Raw genomic sequence first — 8,944 nt, 5'->3', positions numbered from 1 at the left:
ACATGTAGCGAAGTACAGTACAGTACAAAATAAAAAGAAATATGCAAAAAATAAGGTACGGAAATTAAATAAATAAAAGCGTACCTGATTAAATTCTGCTAAAGCTTCAAATAGATTGCAATTGTATGACATAAATGAGTTAGGTAAACATTTACAGATTATAAAAGAAAAGTTAAATGATGAGCATATGAAATTCTCAAGATGGGATATTAGATCTTAATTTGGGGATAGGCTCAGACTAGACCCCTTTTCTCTTTATCTCGATCCCACAGGCAACTGATATATTGAGGTCAGCTTATCAACATCAACTAGAGGCCACCAACGAATCACCCCTATAATCAGACACTCTTAGACCCTATCATTTAGTGAATATGTGAATGGAGTAGTATCTGAACTTCTCAAAGTGTGGTGTATGTGTATGTGAGATGTACTATTTGAACTCATCAAAGTGTAGTGTATGTGTATGTGAGATGTAGAATCTATTTCTCATCAAAGTATCGTGTATGTGTATGAATTGCATATTGTATGTGGGTGTAGTATCTATTTCTTGTGCCAGTGTAATATCTATGTAAAACCTGTAGTATCTGTTCTTTCCTAAGTGTAGTATTTGTGCAAAGATTTGTAGTATCTGATCTTTCTTAAATACCAATTCTCAGGCAATTTGAAAAGGGTTAGAGTCGTTGACTATTTATAGGTGAAAGGTCATCACACTAATTGAATATTGATTTTATATTTCAGCTATAAACTCTATGAATTAAGCTGTCAAATGGTTCTTTGCATCATTGCCTGTTACCCCTCGTCTCGAAGTAATTGGCCACCTCAATATTTCATATGCTCACCCAACAAGATTTTGTACATCCCATATCAAGAAAAATGAGAGAGGTATCTATTTAAGCATTTCTAAAATATCCACCTCCTACCTTTGGGTTCAAACTTTAAACCTGTACATATGATCATTACATGCTCTATCAACTTCTCAAAGAGAAACCTACTCTTATTTTCATATTACCAATTTCAAACATATGAAATTTATGCAACTATAAGGTCAATTCCAGCAAGAGATTAAGATTCAAACCAAGTCATAAACAGGGTCAAAACCAAGCTGACAAGAAATAGAACCGAGCCCAGCAAAATTAATCCACAAAAAAAATCGAAACCAAGCCAACATGAAATAGAATCGGGTTCGGCAAAGGACAAAACCCAAGCCACAATTGCATAAAACTGAACTCCGTATAGGGAATAAACCTGATTATCAAAAGACAAAAACCAAGTATGGTATAAAAGAGGACCAAGTTTAAACCATCACAAAACTAAAATCGAATTTCATAAAAGGTAACAATTAAGCTATTAAAATATAAGTTTAAATTCAAGTTAGGAGGCTAAATCGAACCATCACAAGAACCAAGACCGAGCTCCAAAGCTAATTTTCCAAACCCAAAAGATGTTACCAATATGTATATATACTTTCAAGTAAGACAACCAAGGAAGCAAAACTGTAACTCCCAAATTGCTATTCCGAGCCAAAACAAATTCCAAAATATGCATTCAAGCATTGCATTTAAATAGGGATAACAAGAAGAGAAATTTTGAGGCATTATAGCAGCTGCCCAAAGCTTCTAAGGTCCTCCAAAGTATATTCGAATGAAGGAGCAGCAAAACCGAGCCCCAAAATATTGTTCAAAATCAAAAGAATAGCCCTATTTTATGTATTCGAGTAGAGGCAGCCAGGAGAATGAAAACCACAACTCCAAGCTAATATTCCAAACCAAAACAATCTTCATACATATATTCGAATAGGGACAACAAGAAGAACAAAATCAAACCCCCCAAACAATTGATCAAAGCTATGAAATAGATCTCCAACGTCTTTATTCGAATGGGAAAAATAGGGAAGCACAATAACAACCCCCAAATATCAAAAGAATCCATGTACATCTATTTCAAACTCAAAGAAACCGTGAAGCTCAAAAACAGAAGCCCACCTTACCAAAAAAGTCCAAAATCTCCTTCGAACAGGAGATAATCGAGCAGCTTAAAAAAGAACGAGGCAAAAAGAAATGTCTAAACAAATATTCTCGAATAAGGCATCAAGAAAACCAGATTACAGTCCCAAAAGAATCCTCAAAAGCCAAAATATATTATCCCAATGTATATTCGAAGAAGGCAGCAAAGGATGCAAACCTGCAACTCCCAAACAAATCCTCAAAAACCCACAGATGAATTCCTAATGTATATTCAAAGAAGGCAGCAAAGGAAGCAGAAAACTACAACCCCAAATAGTTATTCCAAAACCATAAGAAAATAATCCCTGTATATGCATTCAAATAAGAGCAGAAAGAAGAACAGGAACCGTAGTATTTGATACCAAAAGATCTCATCACATGTATTTGAATAGGGCCAAATAGTATAACTGTGGTATTAATCTATCAAAATCATGATCAAGAATAACCAGTTCTCAAAATAACTGAAATCTGACCTCGATTTCTCACTAGCTCAAGAAATGAAAAGAGTAAGAAGAAGTCACGAGATGAAAGCTTCCAGCAGAAATCCATCCGAAATCTCAAGAAAAGAAAAAAAGCGTCCTCCTCTTTCTCTCCCCCTTGGGGGTATTTATAGTTGAGCGAGGGGAGGAGAAGCCCACGACAAGGGACCCATACGATCTCAAGAATGAGAGCTACGAGCTCATGAGCGGGAGAGGCCGTTACTAGAAAGTAACCGGCAGTTATAACCGGAGAAAGAGATAAAACACCACCAGAGAGGAAGAGGGTGACCGGAGAAATCGGCAATAGGGCCATCGTTACTCAGCCGAGAGAAGCAAAAGAGATGGGGCAAAATTCGGTCCCAAGAAGAGGAAGGGAGCGCACGTGTGGAAGAGTTTAGGATTAGGATTTAAAATAATACCTTTTATTTTAATAAAGAAAAACTTTATCAAATATATATTTTTTTTATTAAAGAAAATATTAAGAAAACATTAAATTTTGTGTGATCTACTCGCGCTCAGAGCCCCGACAGAATGGGTGTCCTCCCTAGCTAAAGTCGATATTCTGGACGCAACGGCGTGATCCGTTTCTTCATCCGGAGTCACCCGGACAAAGTCATCGACGATCGCGCCAAATTAAATTTGGTTCGCGCATGGCGTGACAAACAAAATTATTTTGGCCCGATCGGCGCCGTTTAACGAGTATATTATTGATTGGTCCTCACATAAGCGACGACCAAAGTCAAACACATCGCTCGCAGTTGCAAGTCAAACATCGCACGCGCCACAATGTTCACCTACGTCTTTCAAATTTCTATAAGAGCTCAATTTGAGCTTCAATATGTCGGCTTTTTGATCGACTCAATCAAATGTTGAGGATCTGAAACCGTCCATATGAAACTACAAGGAGCGAATGAATGGCTTGAATTTCTAAGTGAGGTGAGTCCCAGTCTAGTTATCTAAGAGAGTCAAAATAGGGAGATCTTAAGTCTAGATCCTAGGGTATCTAGAGAAGGAAAAGGAAGACCTCAAAAAATGAGGTCAACAGGCATCTGCTCCAAAGCCTCAGCAAAAAGAATATTGATCGTCAGCTTCTTGAATACTTCCAAGAACCGAGAAAAATTGTTGATCCAGTTTTTGTTTTTAGAGTCTCTGAGGAAATAGTGATTGTGGTATTTCCAAGTTATTCCTAGTGGGTGAGTTTGACTTTCCTGGAACTTTAGAATGGTCTAACATAGATCTTTAAGGTTTCAAGTTCTCTTTCTCCACCTCAAGATCATTTCGTACTACTTCCACCAACTTTCTTCCACTCCTCAACTTGACAACCTTCACGTACTCTCTATTCTTTTCTTTAGAGTTGATCTCTGTGTAACTAGGAAGATTTTCTTGGAGTCGGCTGCTATGTGAGTTCGCAACGCACCCCAATTGATTTTTTATATTCCTAATAGTTGCACCTTGACTTTGTAACTGATTCCTCGTCTGTAATACAACTTACTCTGAAGAGAACTTCTTTTCCTTGAATTGGTTCGAGTTAAAACCAGAGGGGATAAGAAGGTCTCGGGTTAGTGCTACCCTGATTATTCTAATTCCAAAGAGGATTTACTTTATTATTTCCCCATTGTTGATTTCCCACGCATTTATTGTTATTCGAATTAAAATGAGTGTGATTTTTCCAACTAGGGTTATAATAATTGGAATAAGGGTTGTTAGTCTTGTTATTTCTTGCATTTAGGGTCTCAAGTGGCAAAGCTTTAGCATCGAACAGTTGCTCGAATGAATTTTCCTCAATGTCTTGGGGTCCTTAAGGCTGGTTCATTCCTAATTGGTCTAGCTTCCTAGATATAGTAGCTACCTGAGAAGTCAGAATTGAGAGCACATTCGTGTCATGTACATTTGCTATCTTTCTGGAGAATGTCATTGAAAATTATTAGTAGCATCTCCTCTATTAGAGAACAGGCCTTATCAGATGGCTTTGACATAAGAGAACCACCAGTGGCAACATTAATTATAGATCTAACAGATCCTACTAACTTATTGTAAAAAGTATGAATTATTAGCCAATAAGCCAGTGCATCATGGGGGCACTTCCTAAGAAGTTCCTTGAATCATTCTCAAGCTTCATAAATAGACTCACAATTATGCTGGCAAAATGAAGTGATATCATTTCTAAGTTTAGCCGTTTTTTAAGGTGAAAAATATTTAGCTAGGAATTTCTGGGTCAATTCACTCCACATCCTAATTGATTCAGGTGCTAATGAGTTTAACCAAAATTTGGCTTTGTTTCTTAACAAGAAAGGGAAAATCCTTAGCCTAACATCAGTGATAGGAAATTCATTATAGCAAAATGTGGCGCAGAGTTCTAAAACTCGCTAACTGAAGGTTTGGATCTTTAGACGACGTTCCCCCAAACTGGTTGTTCTGCACCATTTAAATGATAATAGGATTCAGTTAAAATGTGTTAGCTTGTATTGCAGGGGTTTGGTTACTCAAATGAATTTCATCTATCGTAGGGTTAGCATAGTCTCTTAAGGGTTTACATGTGTTTGGGTGCTCATGGGTTAGTTCATGAATCTCTGGGTTGTTTTGTGGATTGTTTTTCATCTCTCCTACAAGTTCTTGAAGTCTCTTTTGTTTCCTAATTTTCCTAATAATTCTCTCCAGCTCAGAATCATAAGATTCAAGTCCCGTAGATCCTGCACTAAGCATATACGAACTAAAGACCCCTAATCCTCAAAGTACTAACCAAAATATTTTATGTCAAACACACACAATCAAATAAAAATATTTTTGGTTTTTCTTATTTTTTCAAATAAACAATTAAAACACTTGAACAAAAAAAAGTTACCACTACAAGTTTTCAAGTATAAGATCTAGAAGTTCAACTGAAATTTTTCTAAGTCAAATCACTGTTGTTCATCGCCAACAACGCCAAAAATTTGATATCGCTTCCAGGTGCAACAACACACAGGGGGCTCGCACAAGTGCACGTGTTGTATCAGTCAGATTTCAGAGTCCGAAAAGTCAATCCACAGGGAACGAGATAATTCTTGTTAGCAAAGTCATAGCTTACTGGTTTGAGTCCTAGCTTAAAATTTGGGTTTTGTTTGAGTCCTCGCTTAAAATTCGGGTTTTGTTTGAGTCCTAAAAACTGTTGTTTAGCAAGTGTATGTCCCACTTCTACAAAATACAACTTTAGGATATAGGGGTAGAGTTTCTTTCTCTTGATCTTAGAGCTATCGAGAATCTTTTGGATGACACAATTCATGGATTGCTAATAAAGGGGCCTACAATGGAGTTGGGTCAACTACCTTCTAGATCAGGTAGACTTGAGGTCTGAATAGCTTGGGATGAATGATCCATAATGTCCTTACTCGACTATCTCTACCTAATTAGGATCGCTCTTTCATTTTCTTGTTTATTCCCGTTGAACCCTGTCCCACCTTTAACATTTTTGTTGATGTCATTTTGTGGGCCTCACTTAGCTAAGAGGCCACTGCCCATTTGGGATACAACGTTTTGCCCTCTACCCTTTCGGCCCAGACTGGCCTCGAAATGGTGGGATGTTTCCTACCAAATGACCTTGTTGTTTCAAGAGCCTCGCCTATGAGTCGCTGCCCATTTAGGTCCATGAGGACTTACTATCTACCCAGTGGCTTAACAAGAGCTCAGAAAATATTGGGATGTTTCATATAAGATAATCATCTTTTGTGACACCCTTGCTAGTCGTCACTTAATTGTAAGTAGAACTCCTCTGATTGTGAGTATTTATAGGCAACCCCTAAAATGAAATCAACCAAATAGGATATGTCCATTTGGGAGCAAAACAAATGCATAAATTTGGTTTCTAATTTGGGTAGCTTATATAGGTATTCTTTCATGGATATTTGGTTCAAGGTGTTTTTGTCTGATCTTGGTTGGACATACATTCTTGACCTAGCACATGAGGTTTACAGCGAATAGACTCACCACATGCCTATTTTAAATTTATTTTTCATTGCTGAATTAACTTACTTTTTCTAATTCCTTTCGTATTTTTATCATTCATATAATCCAAAGATTTATTCGGAAAAAAAGATGATAAACAAGTTGGCGACTCATAGAAAAAAAGAGAAATAGAAAAAAAAAAACAGTGCACTTTAACCGGTGCATCCTCTATGATTCCCTTCGGATAGGCTAAGAATCAAACAACTAAATTTACATTTAGGTTGGTAGGTGTGCATCTACTAATTCTAGTCTCTTGAAAGTGGATAATGGATTCAAGTTATGCTTGCTCCAAAGTTACAATAGACCCTCCCAACAAATTTAACTTCTATGGCATAGGATATGATGAAACTATCAGTGTCCTTCATCTTTAGGGATAACGTCTTCTACAAAATGACGCTACACTCCTTCGTCAAGGCAATTCTATCAAAACCCCTAATTTTTTTCTTTTTGATCAAGTCGCCCTTCATGAATTTGGCATAAATGGGCATCTGTACTAGGGCTTTTGTAAATGAGATGTTTATGGTCAAATTTTTAAAAACCACTAGAAACCTAAAAAATTGGTGGTCTTTTTTTACTTCTATAGCCTCTGTGGAAAAAATGGTGAAAGTCTCTTGAGCTCCTTCCTAGAGGGCGAACCAGGTCTCTCTAAGTCCTTGGTCGGTGTCTCACCATCCTTCTCTATTTAGGATCTAGCTCAATCACAATTTTCTCCCTCATAATGATATCTTCCAACTCCGTTCCCTTCTCATTTAGGTTCACTTCAGTGCTACTAAGGAGCACTAGGGGTTTATTGTTCATTAAATTTACTAGCTATTCTAAATGATTTTCAATGTTCAAAATGGTTACAGTTTTGCTCCGTAACTGGTTATCCATTTATAAAACTAGCTCCCCTATGGGTGACTTGTTCTCCCTAGGTTGGGTATTTGGTTGAAATCCTAATGGGTATTGTTGTTGCCTTGGGTATTCCAACTACCTAAAGGGTTAGCCTATGGGTTCCCCCATTTTTGGTTTCCTAGAAAGGGATTATTATTGTTACATTAAAAATTGATGTGGTTCTTCTAGTAGGAGTTGTGGATATTGGAGTAAGGTTTGTTCATCATATTCTCTATGGCATTTAGGATCTCCAAGACAGTGGTGCTAGGATCTCCTACTAGTCCATGACTCATCTACTCAATTGGTAGGGGTCCTAACATTGAAGTAAATCAAAGGTATCCAACTTCCTAGAAATGGTAGCTATATGGGAGGCTAAGATAGTCATAACATCTGAATCATACACAATAGCCTCCTTTTTTAGGGTTAACTCACTCAGAGGGCCATTCAAAACTATTGTTGATCATTTCTTCAATCAACTCATAAGCCTTCTTAAATGGTTTAGTCATTAAAGATCCTCCAGTTGCAGCATCTAAATAGAATTTAAGAAATCTACCAATGCATTGCAAAAAGTTTGTATAATGAGCTAGTTGAACAGGGCGTGGTGTGCACACCTCATAAGCAAATCCTTAAACCTCTCCCAAGCCTCGTAAATTGACTCTCCATCTATTTGGGTGAATGATATAATATAATTTCTAAGCTTCAGTCTTAGATAGATGGAAGTATTTAGCCAGGAACTTTTGTACTAGGTTCGTTGAAGTGGTGATGGATCCTGAGGCTAATGAGTTCAACCACATCTTGGCTTTGTCCCTCAAAGAGAAAGACAAACGCCTTAGTCCAACGACTTCATTGGGATAAACTTATACCTAAATATAAAGAGCAAAAAAAAAACATAAAAGTATTTTGAAATTTCACTCAAATCTTAGCTAAACCAATTCCATTACAAACTATATACAACAATGGATACCATTGATCTATTCTGCAAATGGGAAGGAAGAGCTAATTATTATATTTTCATATGCCCTGATAGCATATGGGATATAACTTTTTTATTACCTTTCCTGAGTGAGTGAGAAAGAGGAGAGAAAAAGAGAGTGTGTAGGAAGGCCGAGGAAGGGAGAAAAAACATTATTTAGGCCTCAATTTCATTTTATTTTTAGCAAATCATTTCCATAAAGGGGTGGTTTGGTTTGTTGAACAAGGAATGCAGTGTAAAAACAATATGTTTTATTTAGAATACTTTAAGATTTGTTTGGATCAGTGTAAAATAAATGCAGGGCTTCACATTCTCTTATTTGATTTGAAGAAAAAAGAAATCAATATAAAATACATGGTCGACAGATGGCAATAGTGGCAAGCTACGGGTGGCGGCTATTGGTAGGCGGCGGTGACGGCAGAAGGCAGAGAGAGTGGTAGCTAATTTTCACCATTCATGATGAACAACTCCTTGGAAGGGAAGTTGAAGAAGTCAAGCATAATAAGAAGGAAAAAATAGCTCCGACTTGAAATGTATTAAGAAAATAATGGAAAGAATAACTTCGACTTGAAATGTATTAAGAAAAGAACAAAAGTTAAAAATACTTCTCATCAACATATATATATATATATATA

At 36.9% G+C, this 8,944-nt stretch overlaps 1 protein-coding gene across 13 annotated transcripts in view; it reads right to left on the bottom strand.

The window, feature by feature from the left end:
- LOC110038253 (peroxisomal nicotinamide adenine dinucleotide carrier-like) overlaps positions 1-2,859 on the bottom strand; it is a 35,232-nt gene extending 32,373 nt beyond the window's left edge. For all 13 annotated transcript variants that reach the window (XR_002295415.1, XR_002295410.1, XR_002295411.1 and 10 more), the window contains exon 1: positions 2,477-2,859. The gene's annotated coding sequence lies outside the window, so the exon portion shown is untranslated. The remainder of the gene's footprint in view (positions 1-2,476) is intronic.
- Between the last annotated feature and the right edge of the window lie 6,085 nt (positions 2,860-8,944).

The sequence above is a fragment of the Phalaenopsis equestris genome, unplaced genomic scaffold (genome assembly GCF_001263595.1).
Source record: "Phalaenopsis equestris unplaced genomic scaffold, ASM126359v1 Scaffold232315, whole genome shotgun sequence".
Lineage (NCBI taxonomy): Eukaryota > Viridiplantae > Streptophyta > Magnoliopsida > Asparagales > Orchidaceae > Phalaenopsis > Phalaenopsis equestris.
Note: the sequence above shows the minus strand (reverse complement) of the source record. Positions and strands in the feature narration are given on the sequence as shown.